Raw genomic sequence first — 23,704 nt, 5'->3', positions numbered from 1 at the left:
TCTCATGTTGCTCACTTTCCTCTTTCAAGGTTTGTAGAGTAGAATAATCTCACTGGAACACGTGGAACCCTCATGGTAAAAGAACTGGGAAATATGTGTTCTGGTTTCCAAAGAATAGGCAGTGATATGGTTTGGCTCTTTGTCCTCACCCAAATCTCCTGTTGAATTGTAATTCCCAATATTGGAGGTGGGGTCTGGTGGGATGTGACTGAACCATAAGGGTGGTTTCTAAATGTTTAGTACTATCCCTCTAGTGCTGTCCCTTGATAGAGTTCTAATGAAACCTGGTTGTTTGACCAATGTGTAGCACCTCCCCCTTTGCTCTCTCTTCCTCCTGCTCCTGCCTTGTAGACGTACTCACTTCCCCTTTGCCTTCCTCTATGATTGTAAGTTTCCTGATGCCTCCCCAGAAACAGAAGCCTGAACAGCCTGCAGAACCATGAGCTGATTAAATCTTTTTTCTTTATAAATTACTCAGTCTAGGTATGTCTTTATAGCAGTGTGAGAATGAACTAATACAGGCAGATAAGGTACAATGTGGTACAATCCTAAATGGGGATAGGAGTGAGTGGTGAGTGAGCTGATCTAATTTATCTACCATAGTTCAACCCTTTCAGTACACTGACTAGACATATTCTTTTCCATGTGCACAGTTTTAAACAACTATACAACGTACTCCACTAAACAGACAGAAAAATCCTTCACAGAAATAAAATTGTACTCAGTGTATGTTTTCCAGAGGGAAGATGCAATGTCTTGTCAGTCACGACATTCAACACTAGCTGGCGTTCTTTCTTACCTTAACCGAATCAAAGTCCTGCATTAGCATTTTATAACTTATAGACTAAGTAATAAAATTAACCACCACCAATATACTCCAAAAATATAGGACCAAGAAGAAATTCAGTACTGCAATTGGTCATGAGGCCATTGGTGCTTATAATGCCCTTCCTCGACTATGCATTTCATGTTTTATTTTTCTTTACAAATACCTTGGCTTGTTGGGTTTTTTCACCCAAGATGAATGAATCTTGCAGCTCTGAGGTATTAGAACCTTTGATGGACTCTCTATATGGGGTTGCTTTGTCTTACATTAATGTTTTACACTGGACTTGGGAACACTAAAAGATACTTAGAATTATCTCTAATAGTCTAGAATATTTTTCCTAACTCTCATTCTATAGGATCAATTTTTCATTCATAATTATGGTTAATAACCCTGTCCATCTAGAAACATAAGGATCTCAGAATGGCCATTGACAGTCCCATGTTTAATGTAATGAAAGAATTACTCTCTTGGGCACTCAGACCTACGAATGAACAGAGCCTAGTTTCCTAGAGATCATATATATATATATACATACCATTTTCTTTTGTAAGTAGGCCAAATTAAACGTGTGTAACAATGCAAGATACTATGCCTATTTTCACCCCTTAGTTCTATGAGAGACACACTGCCATGTATTTGCCAGTCCATTGCATTGTTCTTTAAGAACCAAGTCTCCTCAGTAAACCCAAGGATGTTGTTAACAACGTATGACCAAGAAAAAGGCACTTTGCATTTCCTGTGCTCTCACTCTGCTACCATGTGGCAGGTTCGTCACCCTAGGACGGGCTATCATATCAGGCTTAGAAATGGTCATTGTTGACACGAATGAGAATGAGCTCCTCATGGTCAGTCAGATGTGGTGAGAAGTTCATGTTCTACACATGAACATTGCCCATACTTCCACCTTGGTCACTTTGTTCATGAATACTTAGAGCAATCACTGCTATGGCTCTGGAAAGAGGTTAAATGAATCCACAGAAGATAACATTTTTTAAACCTTACATGTAAGAACTTCCTCCACTCTCCTCCCTGACAGTGGGAGCCCTGTGGTAAACATTGATAAGGCCATGCATATTCTTATGCTCTGAACTCATTTCTAGCGGTTCATGCATGTATTTCTTTTCCAAATCTTATCAAATTTCAAATCTTGGTTTTTTTTTTTCTAAGACTATGTTACTAGCCAATTCAATTCACATAGCCACCACTCATGAATTGTTGTAGAGACTCATCTCAAGCCTTCACTTCTCGATGAATGGGGAAGATGAGATGGACCGCTCATAGTTTTATAAACTAGGAGCATTTCCTACTTAATCATCCTTCAGGGCTTCAATTGAATATCACAGCATTATACTTTCAGCTCAACATATTATGAAGAACCTTCTGCAAGTCAGCTTTTTCCTTGGTCAGTCAGTCTATAATTAGGATTTGTTCATGAGAGCATAGGTGCAGATTAAGGAAGAAGTGATAGTACCTTAGGGCTAGGCATATTGGGAGAGTCATTTTTGCAAATTATTAATACTTGTACCTCCAAGGATCTGCTCATGCTACATCTTGTATATTCAGCTTCCACTTGACCATAGAATACTTCTGGGCACAACTGACTATATGATTTCTTTCATCAAGCAAAAATAATTTATGATGGATAGCTTAGGGTACACAGCTACATATTTTTTCATTGTTAGGTGTTCACTCTCTACAAAGCTCCAATAGCAAGCCAAGAACTATTTCTAAAACAAAGAATTACTACCTGCCAAAAAGGGCACAGATGTTTTCTCAGACTAACTGTGGTTCTCTTTCTAAGGCTCGTAATAGGCTCCATAGAACATCCTTGTCAACCATAGACATTTTAGGCACCATTATATCTACTAAATCATTAGAGCTGAAGGGCAAAACTGCTTGAACTGGAGTTCACAATCCTCTGTGGAACCTGTAAGCCATATGAGTAACTCAGTAACTGAAAGCAGTACAACTACATGAGGTGTGTGATGTTTCCAAAATTCAAAGACTACCAAATACTGTCCTTTCTTAATGGTTAAAAAATGTGAAATGCAACAACTTTTCTTTCAATTTGGAGAGGATATGTTGCCATGACCTAGACCACTGTTCATGAATAAAGATATGGGAATTCAATGAGGAATCTTTACCCTTTGTTTAACATACGAGAGTTTTGTTTGTTTACAGCCATGTGCCATATAACAACATTGCAGTCAACAGTAGACTGCGTACACAATGATGGTCCCATAAAATTATAGCAGAGCTGAAAAATTCGTATTAACTAGTGATGCCGTAGCTATAGTAATGTAGTGCAATACATTACTCACATGTTTGAGGTGATCCTGGTGTAAACAAACCTACTGCACTGCCAGGCATATAAAAGCATAGCACATACAATTATGCACAGTATGTAATACTTGAAAATGATAAATTACTATTTACTGATTTTCATGTTTACTATGCTTTTTATCATTATTTTATAGTGTACTCCTTCTATTTATTAAAAAAGAAATTGTAAAACAGCCTCAGGTGGTCTTCAGAAGCAGGTCTTCTTCCAGAAGAAGTCATTGCTATAGAGCAGATGACAGCTTCATGCATGCTATTGCCCCTGCAGATCTTCCAGTGGAACAAAATGTGGAGATGGAAGAAAGTGATATTGATGACCCTGACCCTGTGTAGGCCTAGGCTAATGTGTGTGTTTGGGTCTTAGTTTTTAACACAAATTTTAAAAGTAAACAATCAATATTTTTAAAAATAGAAAAAAGTGTTACGGAAAAAAGAACAGAAAATATTTTTGTACAGCTGTACAATGTGTTTGTGTTTCAACCTAAGTGTTATTACAGAAGAGTCAGAGTTAAAAAAATAAAAAGTGTATAAAATGAAAATGTTACAGTAAGTGAAGTTTAATTTGTTATTGAAGAAAGAAAAATATTTTTACAAATTTAGTGTAACCTAAGTGTACCATGTGTATAAAGTCTACAGTAGTATACAGTAATATCATAGGCCTTCATATTCACTTACCGCTCGCTCATTGACTCACCCAGAGCAACTTGCAGTCCAGCAAGCTCTGTTCATGGTAAGTGCCCTATTCAGGTGTATCATTTTTCATATTTTATGCTGTATTTATTTCTACATTTAGTTATGTTTAGATACACAAACACCCTTGCATTCCAATTGCCTGCAGTATTCAGTACAGTCACCTGATGCACAGGTTTGAAGCGTAGGAACACTAGGCTGTACCATACAGCCTAGGTGTGTAGTAGGCTACACCATCTAGGTTTGTATAAGTATACTCTAAGATGTTCACACAATGATGAAACTGCCTATGGACATAATTTTTCAGAACATCAACCCACCATTAAGCAACACATGACTGAATTTGTTTTTGTCATACAGAGGAACTAGAATCTTAGTGGACTACCATTCTATCATTCCTAGAAATGATACCATCTTGTTGCACAGCTCCAGGGGATACCATTAACCTGATTATAGCCACTGCATCATGCAAAGATCCCTAATGGTCAAGCTACCATTTTTACTTCCTGAGCCCTGCCACAAATTATTGCTAGCTGTTTCATGTTGCCTCAGCTGCTTAAGTGCCACCAAGAGATATCATCATTTTGATTACAATGAGGGGGCCTGTTCAATGGCAGTGCCTCCTCCCTTTATCCAAAGTACATCCACTTTTCTAAGAGGGTGGTGCTCTGCTCACCAATTTACTTCCCAGTCTTGTAGTGAAGAGAATGCTGTCTTTGATCTCTTGGGGGATATAAAGTGTGGGTAAATGGCTCGCATATAATAGATTAACTACACAAATTCAATGTCTTTAAACCTATTTATTTCTTTCTTTGCATGATCACAGGAATTCTGATGCCTTGATTTCACTTAGTCTACTCCCCAGTTGAATACAGATTTTAGCCAACCAACAAGACCAACAACCAGAACCATGAGTTGCTCCACCCAGCACATTGAGTGCAGTATTTTGGGCAAAAGTATTTATATCAATAAATTAAGCCCAGTCTAAAATACTTACTGTATCTCCCTTAGAATCTGTCCTTACATAATTATCCATGCTTTTTGTTGACACATATTAACAAAACCTTGGAGCGTTTTGGTGTGCAAGTCTTCTCATCTCAGGTTTGACTTTGTAATCCCCTATTCCTTAACCCCAGGAACGCTAGAATCTGCCTCTACATTTAGGCTTAGAGGCAATGACAGTTGGTAGATGTTAGATAAGAGTTAATGACAAGAATCAGCTCCAAAAGGGGAGGTTTCTGACAGCAAAGGAGGTTCAGCGGAATTGGGAGGTTTAAGGTATAAAAAGTTATCCAAATCATTGCAAATGTTCTTCTTCCAATTTTCAGAGTGTCATTATTTCCCAATCAATACCCTAATTCTCATGTAGGAGGTCTGGCTAAGAATTTAACCTATACTGTATTTCAGTAATCTGAAAGATCACATTTTGGATCTGATCATAGTCTCCATCAAATCAGCAGCAATAAGAAGTAATGTACCCTTATAATAAGAGTAATGTACTCTTAGGACAGTTATAGAAACTCCTTAGTTCCGTGACTGCATTTTAAGAATTTAAAACCACATGTTTATGCTTTAAATTTTTAACATCCTCCTACACAGTTACGAATTACCAGTCTATTCTGTACACTTCATGATGATGTTTGTTATTTGGCACCCCTGTGCCATAGCCTTGCCTTCTATGGACAGTGCATTGCAGGAAGCCACAAATGGTTATTCCAAGTAACAATCTGTCACTCTGTGCAATGGGCAGCCACTGTTACATTCTCTAATGACAATGGATACTCACTGTCTTCACATTTAATTAGGTCAGTACCAACCTGAGATCTCCCTTTTCTTGAGTGTGTGTTACCGACAACCACTTATTTTAATAATTAACCTATTTGCTAGGATATCTAGTTAGAAAGAATACAATTTGTTCCGTTAGTTTAATAGGATTTTTTTTTTTTTACAGATTATCTAATTACAAATAGGTGAACTTCAGAATTGTATTTTGTGGGGATGGTGCTGGAGAAGATGGGGAATAAAGCACAGATGCCTTGTAACCAGAAAAACATATCAAAGAAACACATCTATCAAACACAATGAGTATGCATTGTCATTAGAGAATGCAACACTGGTCACCCATTCTGCAGAATGGCAAAATAATTACTTGGAATGATCATTAGCAGTTTCCTTCAAGGTAGTGTCTACTGAAGGCAAGACTTTAGTACAGGGGCTGCTGAGTAACACCGTCATCAATACCACAGGACTGTTCTATCAGGAACTCCTCTGTGTCACTGTCCTCCCGCTACATCCATATTTTCACAGACCACACACTAGAACCTCCACCTTCACTGTCTCAAAACAATCAAGCATTTCTGCCATGAGTCTCTCCAAGTAATATCATCACATTGCTTTACTCTCTTCCACTAAATCTTGTCTAACCCACATGCAGAGCTGTATTAGTCCATTCTCACACTGCTAAAAGATACTACCTAAGACTGGGTAATTTATAAACAAAAGAAGTTTAATTGACTCACAGTTCTGCATGGTTGGAAGGTCTCAGGAAACTTACAACCATGGCAGAAGGCAAAGGGAAAAGAAGGCACATCTTACATGGTGGCAGGAGAGAGAGAGAGAGAAGGAGGAAGCACCAGACACTTATCAAATAACCAGATCTCGTGAGAACCCACTCACTATCACGTGAACAGCAAGGGGGAAATCTGCCCCCATGATCCGATCACCTCCCAGTAGGTCCCTCCCTCAACATGTGGTGATTACAATTCGAGATGATATTTGGGGGGACACAGAGCCAAACTATATCAAGAACTAAACTGGCAAAGGATGCATTTTTTTCGCTTTCTAGTTTCTAGGTTTCAGAAAGATATGTTAGAAACAGGTTAGAATACATGCTGAATAACTCACAGATTTGTCTACATAGAAAAGTTCTACATGGCACCTGTAAAAATGTTCACGGTGATTATCTGTGGCTGGAATTATGAATAACTTATTTTCTCATTTTGCCTATTTATATTTCTAAATTGTCAATAATAGACATGCATTCTTTATGAAATAATAAATATTTGATTTTTAAAAGCTAAATGAAAAGACAAGAAGTAAAATGATGTCTTTTATTTTTCAAACACTATGACTATTAGATTGGCATTTATATGTAACAACCCACTAAACCCACTCTTCCAGAGCCAAATGAACCATATGTCACTATTGCAGTCCGTTTTCCCACTAACGGTTTATAGACTGATGGATTGATTCAACAAATAACAATACATTACTAATACATGTTTATTACTGTGCTAGGTTCTGGAGACACAAAAATGAATGAGGTATGGTGGCTTTCCTCTAGGAATATGCTGTCTAGAAACAGGGATAGATAAACAAAGAAGTATAATAAAGAGTTATCAGTGCCAAGATTGGCCTGTATACCTTGAGTTCACAATATATGTACACGGGATTCGTAATATATGCTATACATCAGTTCACAATAGAAATGGTACAATTTCTACTAAAAGGAAGAAATGGAGAATTATGACAAACATCAAAGAGGTTGTCAGTGACTTTGAACTTAATCTTGAAAAGTAAATGCATATTTAATATATGGACAAAGGAAGGTGAGAGAACAGCATGAATAATGCATCCAACCTCAGCAGAACCCACTTCAGCGTTACACATTACTTTATGATTCTTCTCATTGGTGTCTTTCAGGGAGTAGTTAAGATTTATAATGATCACAATTTATTCTCAGAGAAGATCACTGAGCCATTGAGGCAGAATTTGGGATATGAAATATCCTCATAACCATACTACAAATAATTAGAGAGATAGACTAGAGTAAATCTAAGAATTTGCAGTCTGCAGCCAAGCATAATTGGTTTAGATTCTGGTCCCACAACATATATTTAATCCTGGGAAAATAATTTAGTTATTCTAAACCTCCGTTTCTCACCAATAATTCTATATAATAGTTCTAAACCAACATTTCCCATAGAATGTATATCTAAACAGTATAGCCTCTTAAGGTTGAGATTATTTAATAAGATAATGTCTATAGGAATCCACCTGGTCAATTTCTGATTTATAAAAAGTACTCAAATATTAGCTAATATAATTAGCCTTTATTTGACTTAGCTTTTACTGTGTGATTCTGGACATATCCAGCATATCCTTTGCTATCTCTTTCTCCATGGAAATTTAATCAACACCAGAAAACACTTATGATTAATTAATAAAACAGGTTACTTGAAAACCACAAAATCCTCCAGATCACCATGTGTTTTTAAAATAATAATACTGCTTGAACTGATAAATTCATTGTGATGTCACTTTCAATGACATATAAGGAGTAGATTACTTAGGGAAAATAAAAACCTCACGTTCACTGGCACACAAACAGACTGTTGTATAGGCAGCAGTTATGTTGAAAACTCGATCAACTCAGCAGAAGAAAAAAAACATTCAGCATGTAATTAGCTCAAAGTGTTGAGCTCTCTTTTCTATTTTTTACCTGGATGTGCTGGAGTCTTGCACGAACTGTTCATAGCTACTACAGTCAATGCCATGGCCAAGAAAGAAACCACTAACTGTACCAGTGTACCAACTAAAATGTATCTCAAGGCATAAAAAAGGGAGGTAGTATGAATAATATGGAAGAAAATGGACTGTCACTTGTTTCAGTATATCTTAGCGAAGAGGCAATAGAACTTACTGGTCAATGGTGAAGACACTGGGAACAACAAGAATGCCTAGTTTGCAATGCCAGCTCATCCATTTATTACCTATATGAACTTAGACAAGCTTAATTTCTCTTTATCTTAATTTTCTCTACCATAAAATTGGAATAATAGGACCTCACAGGACTAAAGAAATCAGTACATTCAAAGTGCTTCGAATAGTGTCTAGCTTATACAAAGTGGCTTTCAATAAACATTAATTATTTTTATGCTTAAGATCACTAATCATCAGGGAAATGCAAATCAGGACCACAATGTAATATTACCTGACACCTGTTAGGATGCATTTTTTTTTAAAAGACAAAAGATAGCAAATTTTGACAAGGATATGGAGAAAAGAGAATCCTTGTATATTGTTGGTGGTAATGTAAATGAGAATATGGAAATAAATGTGGAAAACAGTATAAAGATTTCTCAAAAACTAAAAATAGAATCAACTTATGTTCCAGCAATCCCATTTCTGGGTATATATCCAAAGGAAATGAAATAAGCATCTTGAAGAGTTATCTGCACCCTCATGTTCACTGCAGCATTATTCAGAATAGCCAAGATAAACAATCCACCTAAATGGCGGGTGGGGAAAATGGGCATATATTGTTTTAAGAGTACAAAGTTAAATCCCACATATATTTGACATCACACCAATTCCCCATGATGACGCAGGGGTTCCTCCACTGCCTTATAAAATCCAAGCCAGAGTTCTCCCGGCTCATTCATTTCTCTGTCCTTTCCTATGATCTCCTCAAAACTTACCTGTTGAAGGTTTTATCTCCATTCTTGGACTTTTTGAACAGTTGGAACTGTATTGATGAAATTAATCTACAGAAGTTGATAATGTCGATGTAAGAATAGTGCAATAATGTATCTCTCTAGATTATGTGTTTTCTATTATAATGGGGGATATAGTGCCTGTAACCAAAATAACCCATAATGGTTGTTTTAGACTGTTGGGGAAATGATTTTGGAAGAAATGTTTATTTAGACCTCCTCAAATTATTTAAACTGCTGTGAAACCTTTGTTCTGATGGATAAAATTATGAGGAAGAAAAGGAGAAAGAATCCAGCCCTCTAGTAGTAGGTATTTTACATAACAGTTGATGACTCTTAAGTCCTTTTTTTTTCTTTTGAGACTGAGTTTTGCACTTGTCGCACAGGCTGGAGTGCAATGGCGCGATTTCGGCTCACTGCAACCTCCGCCTCCAGGGTTCAAGCAATTCTCATATCTCAGCTTCCTGAGTAGCTGTGATTACAGGCACGTGCCACCATGCCCAACTAATTATTGTATTTTTAGTAGAGACAGGGTTTCATCATGTTGGCCAGGCTGGTCTCGAACCCCTAACCTCATGCCATCTGCCCTCTTCGGCCTCCCAAAGTGCTGAAATTACAGTCATGAGCCACCATGCCCAGCCTCTTAAGTCCTTTTTAAGTTCCACACTACTGTATATACGTTAGCTCATTTAATTCTCACAACTGTATAGAATAGGTAATGTTAATAGTCTTATTTATGAATGAGGAAATAAGAGACACACTAAGTGAGGTCACACTGCTAGTCATACTGCAAAGCAAAATTCAAAACCGGGCATTCTAGGTTGGAAGCCTACTCACTTTACTAGTCTGCAGTACCACCCACCATGAAGCAGCTCATTCAGTCACTACAAAAGCCATGAACCATGTCAGTATTCGTTCTACTTAATGGGAAAAATATTTGCCCAAGGTCCCTCAACAAGGAAATAGAATTGGGATTCAATTTTAGTCCTGCCTGTTCCCAAAGGCTGTGTCATTTCCACTATACAAAGCAGCTTCTATGTGGCTCTCAAGTTCCCTTTGCAGCTTTAATTTCTCTTACACCGATTTCCTTGCAATAGAGTTGATATATACTAGGCACCTCAGGCAAAGTGGCACAGGTATTTGGCATTTGCTTTTCTTATGATATCCAGCTGAGGGTGGGGTCTAACTCCTCAGGAATATATTCTACTGTGCTTTCAACAGAACTAGTAATTGTGGCATCTTCTGGCATTTAGGCTGCCTAATGGCTAACTTAAAAAGCTAAAGGTGACTTTACTCAGATAAAGTAATTCTGTCTGCACTCCTCTATAGTAATTTAATGTCTTATAATTCTGTACACCATTAAGGAGCAATTAAAAGCAAACATGCTAGGTTTCAATTCTCTAAACATTGCAATGCAAAGTCACAGATCCTGAGTCCCATTTCATTTGTTTTTAGAGGCAATGCAATCAGGACACGAATCTTTCTTATTTCTTTCCCCACTTCCCATTATCCTTCATATCCCTCTTGCCATCTAAGGGACATATGTCCCCTTGACAATCCTTCAGAGAAAAAGAATTTGGCATGAAACAGACGTGGAGTGTGGGAAGGGGGTGGAATTGAAAATAATGACAACAGCATACTCCAGAGACATCCTGATTTCCACCTGATTTCCAGAAAGACACCCTCCTCCTGAATTCTTTTACTTTGGCTGCTAACTACAAGTGACTGAATTAGCCTTTCCTAACACTGAGGGAAAGGGCTGAAACAGAAAAAAAAAGAAGAAAAAAAAAAAAAAAGAAGCCCTGAGAGGAAAATTCATTGGAGGAAGCATAAATGACAATGATGTATACTAGATTTTTTTTTCTTCTGAGAGCAGGTTTTATTAGAAAAAAGAAGAGGGGAGCTCGCCTCTTTGAACCCCTCTCTCCCTCCCACCAGCATTGGGATAAGCTCTTGACGGACATTAACCTTCACCAGGCTCCTGTGAGTTAGGTATTTACCATCTGGATTTTACAATTGATGAAATCAAAGAGGCTCGATTACTTGCCTCGGGGCGTACAGTTAGAGAGGAACACCAAGACTGACTCTAAAAGCTGGTCTGTCTTTGGAGGTCATCAACCTGACAGTTAACAACTTGATTAACAAGTAAACACGTTTTGAGCATGATGCTGAGACGGGAGATAGAATAAGGTCTACCACGTGAATGCTGCCCTCTGTTGGAGGAGGGTAGAACTTACCCCCTTGTTTTCTGTTTGTATTTGCAGCGACCTCTGTTAGAGTAACACAATTGGCCTCCTGTGTCATCCTTCCTGGTCATTCCCCCAGGGCAGGAGACGGGCCCCAATAATTGGTAAGTTAGGAAACAAAGTATTGAACATAGTGTAGCCCTCTTTCTTCTGCTTTGGGGACTGTCTGCTGGCAGAAAAGCTATACCCTTTCTCATTCACTCTAATTTTAGGCTTAAAAGCCTTTCCCCTGTGAGCAGGTTGGATCTCCAGTTCCATCGCTGAAGTATGAGTAGTTTTTTTTTCTTTTCTTTTCTTTTAATTAATTAATTTATTTTTTATTATACTTTAAGTTCTAGGGTACATGTGCACAATGAACAGGTTTGTTACATATGTATACATGTGCCATGTTTGTGTGCTGCACCCATTAACTCGTCATTTACATTAGTTATATCTCCTAATGCTATCCCTCCCCCCTCTCCCCACCCTACGACAGGCCCCAGTATGTGATGTTCCCCACCCTGTGTCCAAGTGTTCTCATTGTTCAATTCCCACCTATGAGCAAGAACACGTGGTGTTTGGTTTTCTGTCCTTGCAATAGTTTGCTCAGAATGATGGTTTCCAGCTTCATCCATGTCCCTACAAAGGACATTAACTTATCCTTTTTTGTGGCTGCATAGTATTCCATGGTGTATATGTGCCACATTTTCTTAATCCAGTCTATCATTGTTGGACATTTGGGTTGGTTCCAAGTCTTTGCTATTGTGAATAGTGCCACAATAAACATACGTGTGCATGTGTCTTTATAGCAGCATGATTTATAATCCTTTGGGTATGTGCTCAGTAATGGGATGGCTGGGTCAAATGGTATTTCTAGTTCTAGATCCTTGAGGAATCGCTACACTGACTTCCACAATTGTTGAACTAGTTTACAATCCCACCAACAGTGTAAAAGCGTTCCTATTTCTCCACATCCTCTCCAGCATCTGTTGTTTCCTGACTTTTTAATGATCGCCATTCTAACTGGTGTGAGATGGTATCTCATTGTGGTTTTGATTTGCATTTCTCTGATAGCCAGTGATGATGAGCATTTTTTCATGTGTCTGTTGGCTGCATAAATGTCTTCTTTTGAGAAGTGTCTGTTCATATCCTTTGCCCACTTTTTGATGGGGTTGTTTGATTTTTTCTTGTAAATTTGTTTGAGTTCATTGTAGATTCTGGATATTAGCCCTTTGTCAGATGAGTAGATTGTAAAAATTTTCTGCCATTCTGTAGGTTGCCTGTTCACTCTGATGGCAGTTTCTTTTGCTGTGCAGAAGCTCTTTAGTTTAATCAGATCCCATTTGTCTATTGTGGCTTTTGTTGCCATTGCTTTTGGTATTTTAGTCATGAAGTCCTTGCCCATGCCTATGTCCTAAATGGTATTGCCTAGGTTTTCTTCTATTTTCTTCTATTTGCCTAGGGTTTTTATGGTTTTAGGTCTAACATTTAAGTCTTTGATCCATCTTGAATTAATTTTTGTATAAGGTATAAGGAAGGGATCCAGTTTCAGTTTTCTACATATGGCTAGCCAGTTTTCCCAGTCCCATTTATTAAATGGAGAATCCTTTCCCCATTTCTTGTTTTTGTCAGGTTTTTCAAAGATCAGATGGTTGTAGATGTGTGGTATTATTTCTGAGGGCTCTGTTCTGTTCCATTGGTCTATATCTCTGTTTTGGTACCAGTGCCATGCTGTTTTGGTTACTGTAGACTTGTATAGTTTGAAGTCAGGTAGCATGTTGCCTCCAACTTTGTTCTTTTGGGATAGGATTGTCTTGGCAATGCGGGCTCTTTTTTGGTTCCATATGAACTTTAAAGTAGGTTTTTCCAATTCTGTGAAGTCATTTGTAGCTTGATGGGGATGGCATTGAATCTGTAAATTACCTTGGGCAGTATGGCCATTTTCACGATATTGTTTCTTCCTATCCATGAGCATGGAATATTCTTCCATTTGTTTGTGTCCTCTTTTATATCGTTGAGCAGTGGTTTGTAGTTCTCCTTAAAGAGGTCCTTCACATCCCTTGTAAGTTGGATTCCTAGGTATTTTATTTTCTTTGAAGCAGTTGTGAATGGGAGTTCAATAATGATTTGGCTTTCCATGTGTTACTGGTGTATAGGAATGCTTGTGATTTTTGCACATTGATTTTGTATCCTGAGACTTTGCTGAAGTTGCTTATCAGCTTAAGGAGATTTTGGGCTGAGATGATGGGGTTTTCTTAATATACAATCATGTCATCTGCAAACAGGGACAATTTGACTTCCTCTTTTCCTAATTGAATACGCTTTATTTCTTTCTCTTGCCTGATTGCCCTGGCCAGAACTTCCAATACTATGTTGAATAGGAGTGGTGAGAGAGGGCATCCCTGTCTTGTGCCGTTTCTCAAAGGGAATGTTTCCAGTTTTTTCCCATTCAGTATGAAATTGGCTGTGGGGTTGTCATAAACAGGTCTTATTATTTTGAGATACGTCCCATCAATACCTAGTTTATTAAGAGTTTTTAGCATGAAGGGCTGTTGAATTTTGTCAAGGGCCTTTTCTGCATCTATTGAGATAATCATATGGTTTTTGTGTTTGGTTCTGTTTATATGATGGAATATGTTTATTGATTTGCATATGTTGAACCAGCCTTGCATCCCAGGGATGAAGCCAAATTGATAGTGGTGGATAATTTTTTTGATGTGCTGCTGGATTCAGTTTGCCAGTATTTTATTGAGGATTTTTTCATCCAGGGTTTTTGCATCAATGTTCATCAGGGATATTGGTCTAAAATTCTTTTTTGTTGTGTCTCTTCCAGGCTTTGGTATCAGGATGATGCTGGCCTCATAAAATGAGTTAGGGAGGATTCCCCCTTTTTCTACTGATTGGAACAGTTTCAGAAAGAATGGTACCAGCTCCTCTTTGTACCTCTGGTGGAATTCGGCTGTGAATCAGTCTGGTCCTGGACTTTTTTTGGTTGGTAGGCTATTAATTATTGCCTCCATGTCAGAGCCTGTTATTGGTCTATTCAGGGATTCAACTTCCTGGTTTAGTCTTGGGAGGGTGTATGTGTCCAGGAATTTATCCATTTCTTCTAGATTTTCTAGTTTATTTGTGTAGAGGTGTTTATAGTGTTCTCTGATGGTAGTTTGTATTTCTGTGGGATTGGTGGTGATATCCCCTTTATCATTATATATTGCATCTATTTGATTCTTCCCTCTTTTCTTCTTTTTTAGTTTTGATAGTGGTCTATCAATTTTGTTGATCTTTTCAAAAAACCAGCTGCTGGATTCATTGATTTTTTTGAAGGTTTTTTTTTTGCCTCTATCTCCTTCGGTTCTGCCCTGATCTTAGTTATTTCTTGCCTTCTGCTAGCTTTTGAATGTTTGCTCTTGCTTCTCTAGTTCTTTCAATTGTGATGTTAGGGTGTCAATTTTAGGTCTTTCCTGTTTTCTCTTGTGGGCATTTAGTGCTTTAAATTTCCCTCTACACACTGCTTTAAATGTGTCCCAGAGATTCTGGTATGTTGTGTGTTTGTTCTCATTGGTTTCAAAGAACATCTTATTTCTGCCTTCATTTCATTATGTAGCCAGTAGTCATTCAGGAGCAGGTTGTTCAGTTTCCATGTAGTTGAGTGGTTTTGAGTGAGTTTCTTAATCCTGAGTTCTAATTTGATTGCACTGTGGTCTGAGAGACAGTTTGTTATAATTTCTGTTCAATTACATTTGCTGAGGAGTGCTTTACTTCCAACTATGTGGTCAGTTTTGGAATAGGTGCAATGTGGTGCTGAGAAGAATGTATATTCTGTTGATTTGGGGTGGAGAGTTCTGTAGATGTCTATTAGGTCCACTTGGTGCAGAGCTGAGTTCAATTCCTGGATATCCTTGTTCACTTTCTGTCTTGTTGATCTGTCTAATGTTGACAGTGGGGTGTTAAAGTCTCCCATTATTATTGTGTGGAGTCCAAGTCTCTTTGTAGGTCTCTAAGGGCTTGCTTCATGAATCTGGGTGCTCCTGTATTGGGTGCATATATATTTAGAATAGTTAGCTCTTCTTGTTGAATTGATCCCTTTACTATTATGTAATGGCCTTCTTTGTCTCTTCTGATATTTGTTGGTTTAAAGGCTGTTTTATCAGAGACTAGGATTGCAACCCCTGCTTTTTTTTTTGTTTTCCATTTGCTTGGTAGATCTTCCTGCATCCCTTTATTTTGAGCCTATGTGTGTCTCTGCACATGAGATGGGTCTCCTGAATACAGCACACTGATGGGTCTTGACTCTTCATCCAATTTGCCAGTCTGTGTCTTTTAATTGGAGCATTTACCCATTTATGAAGTATGAGTAGTTTTTCTTTTATTTTAATTAATTAATTTATTTTTTATTATACTTTAAGTTCTAGGGTACATGTGCACAACGAACAGGTTTGTTACAGATGTATACATGTGCCATGTTGGTGTGCTGCACCCGTTAACTCATCATTTATGGGTGAGTTCTGATGTTATTATGTGTGAATTTGATCCTGTCATTATGATGTTAGATGGTTATATTTAGTTGATACAGTTTCTTCCTAGCATTGATGGTCTTTACAATTTGGCATGTTTTTGCAGTGGCTGGTACTGGCTGTTCCTTTCCATGTTTAGTGCTTCCTTCAGGAGCTCTTGCAAAGCAGGCCTGGTAGTGACAAAATCTCTCAACATTTGTTTGTCTATAAAGGATTTTATTTCACCTTCACTTATGAAGCTTAGTTTGGCTGGATATGAAATTCTGGGTTGAAAATTCTTTTAAGAATGTTGAATATTGGCCCCCACTCTCTTCTGGCTTGTAGAGTTTCTGCCGAAAGATCCATTGTCAGTCTGATGGGCTTCCCTTTGTGGGTAAACTGACCTTTCTCTCTGGCTGCCCTTAACATTTTTCCTTCATTTCAACTTTGGTGAATCTGACAATTATGTGTCTTGGAGTTGTTCTTCTCAAGGAGTATCTTTGTGGCATTCTCTGTATTTCCTGAATTTGAATGTTGGCCTGCCTTGCTAGGTTGGGAAAGTTCTCCTGGTGAAGAGTGTTTTCCAATTTGGTTCCATTCTCCCCATCACTTACAGGTACACCAATCACACGTAGATTAGGTCTTTTCACGTAGTCCCATATTTCTGGAGGCTTTGTTCATTTCTTTTTACTCTTTTTCCCTAAACTTCTCTTCTCGCCTCATTTCATTCATTTGATCTTCAATCACTGATACCCTTTCTTCCATTTGATCAAATCAGCTACTAAGCTTGTGCATGCATCACATAGTTCTCGTGCCATGGTTTTCAGCTCCATCAGGTCATTTAAGGTCTTCTGTACACTGTTCATTCTAGTTAGCCATTCGTCTAATCCTTTTTCAAGGTTTTTAGCTTCTTTGCGATGGGTTCAAATATCCTCCTTTAGCTCGGAGAAGTTTGTTATTACCGATCGTCTGAAGCCTTCTTCTCTCAACTCGTCAAAGTCATTATCTGTCAAGCTTTGTTCCATCGCTGCTGAGGAGCTGCGTTCCTTTGGAGGAGAAGACATGCTCTGATTTTATAATTTTTAGTTTTTCTGCTCTGGTTTCTCCCCATCTTTGTGGTTTTATCTACCTTTGGTCTTTGATGATGGTGATATACAGATGGGGTTTTGGTGTGGATTTCCTTTCTGTTTGTTAGTTTTCCTTCTAACAATCAGGACCCTCAGCTGCAGATCTGTTGGAGTTTGCTGGAGGTCCACTCCAGACGCTGTTTGCCTGGGTATCACCAGCAGAGGCTGCAGAACAGCAAATATTGCAGAATGGCAAATATTGCTGCCTGATCATTCCTCTGGAAGCTTCGTTTCAGAGGGGCACCTGGCTGTATGAGGTGTCAGTCAGCCCCTACTGGGAGGTGTCTCCCAGTTAGGCTACTCAGGAGTCAGGGACCCCCTTGAGGAGGCAGTCTGTCCATTTTCAGATCTCAAACTCCGTGCTGTCAGACAGGGACATTTAAGTCTGCAGAAGTTTCTGCTACCTTTTGTTCAGCTATGCCCTGCCCCCAGAGATGGAGTCTACAGAGGCAGGCAGGCCTCCTTGAGCTGGGGTGGGCTCCACCCAGTTCGAGTTTCCCAGCTGCTTTGTTTACCTATTCAAGCCTCAGCAATGGCAGACGCCCCTCCCCCAGCCTCGCTGCTGCCTTGCAGTTGGATCTCAGCCTGCTGTGCTAGTGGAGCCCTCTGAGCCAGGTGCGGGATATAATCTCCTGGTGTGCCATTTGCTAAGACCATTGGAAAAGCACAGTATTTGGGTGGGAGTGTCCTGATTTTCCAGATACCATCTGTCATGGCTTCCCTTGGCTAGGAAAGGGAATTCCCCGACCCCTTGAGCTTCCTGGGTGAGGTGATGCCCCGCCCTGCTCCATGGGCTGCACCCACTGTCCAACAAGCCCCAGTGAGATGAACCCGGTACCTCAGTTGGAAATGCAGAAATCACCCGTCTTCTGTGTTGCTCATGCTGGGAGCTGTAGACTGGAGCTGTTCCTATTTGGCCATCATGGAACCTCCCCCTGAGTAGCTTTTCTTTTAGAGTGTATTACCATTAGCCAGGCAATCAGACCTTCTCTCTATGCTCCAAAGTTTCTCAGTATCAACTTTAGCTTTGATAGAGGTGATGATTTGTAATTCTATCCGTGTGTCTGCCTGACGAATGCTTCCCTTATCTCATAATTAGTTGCAAACTCAGTTGCATCCCCAAAACCCTCAATGGGTTCACAATCTCATAGAAACAGCCTTATATAGCCCATGACAAAGTAACATTACATCTGTTATCGCCAAGTGCCTATTTCCTATTTTAAAATCCTTCTTCTTTTTTTGAAGACAGGGTCTCTGTCACCCAGGCTGGACTTTAGTAGTGTGATCATGGTTCACTGTAACCCAGAACTTCTGGGCTCAAGCAGCCCTCCCACCTCAGCCATATGAGGAGCCAGTACTACAGGCCTGGGCAAGTGCTGATCTCTACAGACAGAAGTACACACAGGGCACTGAGAAGGCACCATGCTTGGTTTAACACTCTGCTGTTTCTGTCCTAAGATTCTTAATAGTTTTTAAACAGAGGGTCTTGCATTTTCATTTAGCACTGGGAAACAGCAGGAATAGCTTTCCTCAATTTAGCCAGTGAAGAATTTTGGAAGATCTTAAACAGATTCTTCATAGTGAGGTCTGTTAACCATGGTTCTTCCAAGGAAATAACTGAAAATTATGGAAGAAGTGTGTGTGTGTGTTGGGGGGTGGTGTGTGGAGTGTGTGGGAGGGGATGTGGGGGGTGTGTGTGTGTATGTGTGGTGTATGGGGGTGGGGATGTGTGCATAGGAGGTGTGTGTGTTGTGTGTGGGGCGTATGTATGTGTGTGGTGTATGTGTGTGGTGCGTGGAGTGTTTGTCATGTGGGGGGTGTGTGTGTGAGTGTGTGTGGTGTGTTGGAGGGTATGTGTGTGGGGGTGTATGTGGTGTGTGTGTGTGGTATGTGTGTTGGGGTTGTGAGGGGGCAGTGTGTGTGTGTGGTTGGTGTGTGTATGTGTGTGTGTTTTGAGGGATCCTGAGGCCTAATTATGCCAATTTCTTTTATAAAGCATTTGATGTAATCTGGTTGCTATAGCTTTCTGAAAAGTAGTGCTTTGGTGGTATAGTTAATGAAAACCTGAGCTTAAGAATCTCAAAGAACAGGATTTGAAAACTTCTTTTGTCACTTACTGTGTGACTTAGGCTTACAATATTCCTAAGCAATAATTTTATTATCTAAAATGGGGCTACTGATGCACTTCACGGGGTTATTGTGAGAATCAAATAAGATAAATAACATAATTAAGTTGTCTCCTTATTATTGAGTTGTGGGAGTTTTTTGTATTTTCTGGATACAAATCCTTGTCAGATATATGTGTTGCAAATATTTTCTTCTAGTCTGTGGTTTGAACTTTCATTTTCACCTGAAGAGCAAAATATTTAATTCTGATGAAGTCTAATTTATTGGCTATTTTATCATTTAAAGTGAATGAGTTTTATGTCCTAATATGAGATCACTAAGACTTTCCTTTGTGCTTTGTTATAAAAAATTTTACAGATTTATATTTTACATTTAGTTTATTATACATTTCCAGGTCATTTTTATGTTGTGAGGTAAGGGTCACGGGTCCAAATTTATTGTATTTTTGTTTCTTTTTTTTTTTTTTTGCTTATGGTTATTCAATTTTTTCATACACTTTCCTGAAAAGATAATCCTTTCCCTTGTTGAATTGCCCTAGAAACTTTGTCAAATATCAACTAGTCATAAAAGTTTGGATTCCAGGAGGCAGAGACTGCAGTGAGTCGAGATCATGCCACTGCACTCCAGCCTGGGTGACAGAGCAAGACTCCATCTCAAAAAAAAAAAAGTGTGGGTTCATTTCTGAATTCTGTGAGGTTTCATTGATCTATGTGTCTGTCTTTATACCAACACACTGTGTTTAACATTCTAGTGTAAAATAAGTCTTGAAAACAGGTAAAGTCATCCAACTTTGTTCTTTTTCAAAATTGTTTTAGCTATCCTAGAGTTTATTTGCATTTCTATATAAATTTTAGAATGAAATTTTTGGAATTTTAATGGAGATTTTGTTGGCTGTATAGGTCAGTTTGAGAATTGACACCTTAACACTATGAATTTTTTAATGCCTTTTAAGCACTGTATCTGCATTTATTTAGATATTTAGTTTTTCTCAGCAATGTTCTGTTGTTTTCAGTTTATATGCTGTGCACGTTATTTTTCAAAATTTATTGTATTTCTTATTTTTGAAGCTATTATAAGTAGTGTTATTTTATTATAATTTCCAATTGTTTGGTTTTGTGTGTAGAAAAATAATGGATGTTGTATATTAACTTCATATGCTGGAATTTTGCTAAATTCATTTATTATTTTTGTGTCTTTGATATTAATTCCTAGAATTTTCTACCCTGATAATCATGTCATTTGTTATTAAAGGTAGTTTTATTTCTTCCTTTTAAATCCATGTACCTTTTATTTCTTTATCTGGTCTTATTGCACTTTTGGGGACCGGTAGAAAAAAATTAATAGAAGTAATAAAATGGGAATCTTTGCCTTGTTCCCAATCTTAGAGGGAAAATATTCAGTCTTCCATAATTATGTGTCATAGTAATTACAAGTTTAATAAAGATTTTCTTTATCTGTTTAAGGAAAATCCATTCTATTTATTCTTCTACTAGTGTGCTGAGAATTTTTATCTGACTAGATGTTGCATTTTGTAAAATGCTTTTTGGCATTTATTGAGATGATTATGCAGTTTTTGTTTTGTCGTCTCTTCATATAGTGAATCTCAAACTACATATTGAATATATAATTACACATTGAATATGTAATTTAATATAAATTCAGTATGCATGTAATTCAATATGAATGTTGGTTTAATTTTTGAGGAATTTGTCCATTTTATTTGATTTGTTAAACTTATTTACAGCGTTTCTGTACAATTTTAAAAATTTTGATAGGTTCTGTGGTGATGTCTCCTCTTTTATCATTGATAATGGTAATTTGTATTTCATATTTTCTTTCAAGCCTGATCAGTCTTGCTAGGGGCTTTTCAGTTTTCTTGATCTCAAAGAATCAGCTTTCAGTTTCATTGATTTTTCTCTTTTTTAGTCTATTTTTACATTTCATTGATTCCTTCTTTTATCCGTATTATTTCTTTTTATTTTTCTTACTTTGGGCTTAATTTGCTGTCTTTTTTTGTTGTTGCTTCTTAAAGTGGTAGTTTAGATATTAATGGTGGACTTGCTACTTTTCAAACATATACATTTAATGTTATAAATATCTTTCTACCCACTACTTATGCCCCACATATTTGATATGCCATATTTTCATCTTACTCAGTTTAAAATATTTTCTAATTTCCTTTGTATTTCTTCTATGAACCATGAGTTATTTGAAAATTTATTGTTTAGTTTCCAAATATTTAGGAATCTTCCACATTTTTTAGTGTTATTTATTTCTTATTTAAGTTCACTGTGGCCAGAGAACATGCTTTTAAGTTTATTGAGACTTGTTTTATGACACAAAATATTGTTAATCTTGGTAAACATTTCATGTCACATAAAAAGAATGTATAATTTACTATTTTGGGTGAAATGTTCTATAAATGTTAATTAGGTCAGGTTTGTTCATCCTGTTTTTCAAATCTTCTGCATTCTTACTAATTTGCTATCTACTAGTTTTATCAATTACTAAGTGATGGTTTTCTCTGATTATGTTCTGTTTTTATTGATCCATAATATTTGAACATATTTGTGAAGTACATGTAATATTTTATTATATGCATAAAATGTGTAATGATCAAGTCAGGGTATTTAAGATAACCATTAACACAAGCATATGTCATTTGTATGTGTTGAGAACATTTAAAGTCCTCACTTCTATTTGGAAATGTATAATACATTGTTGTTAACTATAGCTATCCTACTCCAAAAATATGAACTGCTTCACAAATTTGCATGTCACCCTTGTGCAGTGGCCATGCCAATCTTCTCTGTATTGTTCCACTTTTAGTTTACATGTTGCTGAAGGAGGCAGAGTGATTTTCTTAGTTGCAACCTCCTGAGAGACCCTGAGTAAGAACCACCCAGCTAAGGCATTTTTGAGTTTATGCCCCTCAGAAACTGTGTGAGATAATAAATATCAGTTGTGTGAACTGATAAGTTGTGGGTTAATGTGTGATTCTGCAATAGAAACTAATATATCTCTTATTTTAGAATAATTGAATGTTTTTTTAAATTGAATTATATCTGCTTTATTGTTTTTGTTTGTTTGTTTTTGAGACGGAGTCTCGCTCTGTCGCCCAGGCTGGAGTGCAGTGGCGCGATCTCGGCTCACTGCGAGCTCCGCCTCCCGGGTTCACTCCATTCTCCTGCCTCAGCCTCCCAAGCAGCTGGGACTACAGGCGCCCGCCACCACGCCCGGCTAATTTTTTGTATTTTTAGTAGAGACGGGGTTTCACCGTTCTAGCCTGGATGGTCTCAATCTCCTGACCTCATGAACCGCCCGCCTCGGCCTCCCAAAGTGCTGGGATTACAGGCGTGAGCCACCGTGCCCGGCCCTGCTTTATTGGTTTATTAGTTGTACCTTTTTGAGCTTTTTCATTGTTTGTTATGTTTTGTTTTAGCAGTTGTTCTATGCTTTATTGTATACATGTTTAACATATTATTGTCTACCTTCAAATAATACTATACCACTTCAAGCACAGCATAAGAATGTTCTAGTATTATATTTCTGTTTTTATTACCTGGTTTTTGTGCTACTGTTGTCACATACTTTTTTATGTGTATAATAAACTCCAAAATAAATTTTTATTTTTATTTACTTACTTTATTATTTATTTATTTATTTACTTATTATTTTGAGATGGAGTCTCACTCTGTCACCCAGCCTGGAGTGCAGTGGCACAATCTTGGCTCATTGCAACCTCCGCCTTCCAGGTTCAAGCGATTCTCATGCCTCAGCCTCTCAAATAGCTGGGATTACAGGTGCGCTACCAAGCCCAGCTAATTTTTGTATTTTTAGTAGTGGTGGGGTTTCAGCACAATGGCCAGGCTGGTCTCGAAAACCTGACTTCAAGTAATCCACCCACCTCAGCCTCCCAAAGTGCTGGGATTACAGGCGTGAGCCACGGTGCCTGGCAAGTTATTATTTTTAAATAATTTTATTTTAATTTATTTTTATCCCATTTCTTAAATAGAATAAAAATATTTCATGTTTACCTACCAGCATATTAATGATTTCTGGTTTTATTCATTCCTTAGCAAATATCTAAATTTCTTTTTGTCATTATCTTTTTGCTAGAACATCCTTTAACATTTCTTATAATGCTGTCTAGGAGTGATGACTCTTTTCTTAAGAAGTCTTTATTTCATCTTTATTTTTTAAAAGACGTAGTCATCCTTATACAATTCTAGGTTGACTTTTTCTATTTTCTTTTTATCTCTTCTATGTCACTCCACTGTGTTCTAGGTTGCATTATTTCTGATGATATGCCGATGCATTTTTTTTTTTTTTTTGAGACGGAGTTTTGCTCTGTCGCCCAGGCTGGAGTGCAGTGGCG

At 37.9% G+C, this 23,704-nt stretch overlaps 1 non-coding gene across 1 annotated transcript; it reads right to left on the bottom strand.

Moving 5' to 3' along the window:
* Nucleotides 1–22,072: 22,072 nt before the first annotated feature.
* On the bottom strand, nt 22,073–22,177 carry LOC112133209 (U6 spliceosomal RNA). Its single transcript, XR_002914894.2, has one exon. It is a non-coding gene; the product is annotated as a U6 spliceosomal RNA (small nuclear RNA).
* Nucleotides 22,178–23,704: the final 1,527 nt, after the last annotated feature.

Source organism: Pongo abelii, chromosome 3, assembly GCF_028885655.2.
Source record: "Pongo abelii isolate AG06213 chromosome 3, NHGRI_mPonAbe1-v2.0_pri, whole genome shotgun sequence".
Classification (NCBI taxonomy): Eukaryota; Metazoa; Chordata; class Mammalia; order Primates; family Hominidae; genus Pongo; species Pongo abelii.
This window is presented reverse-complemented; position numbering and strand designations above follow the sequence as displayed.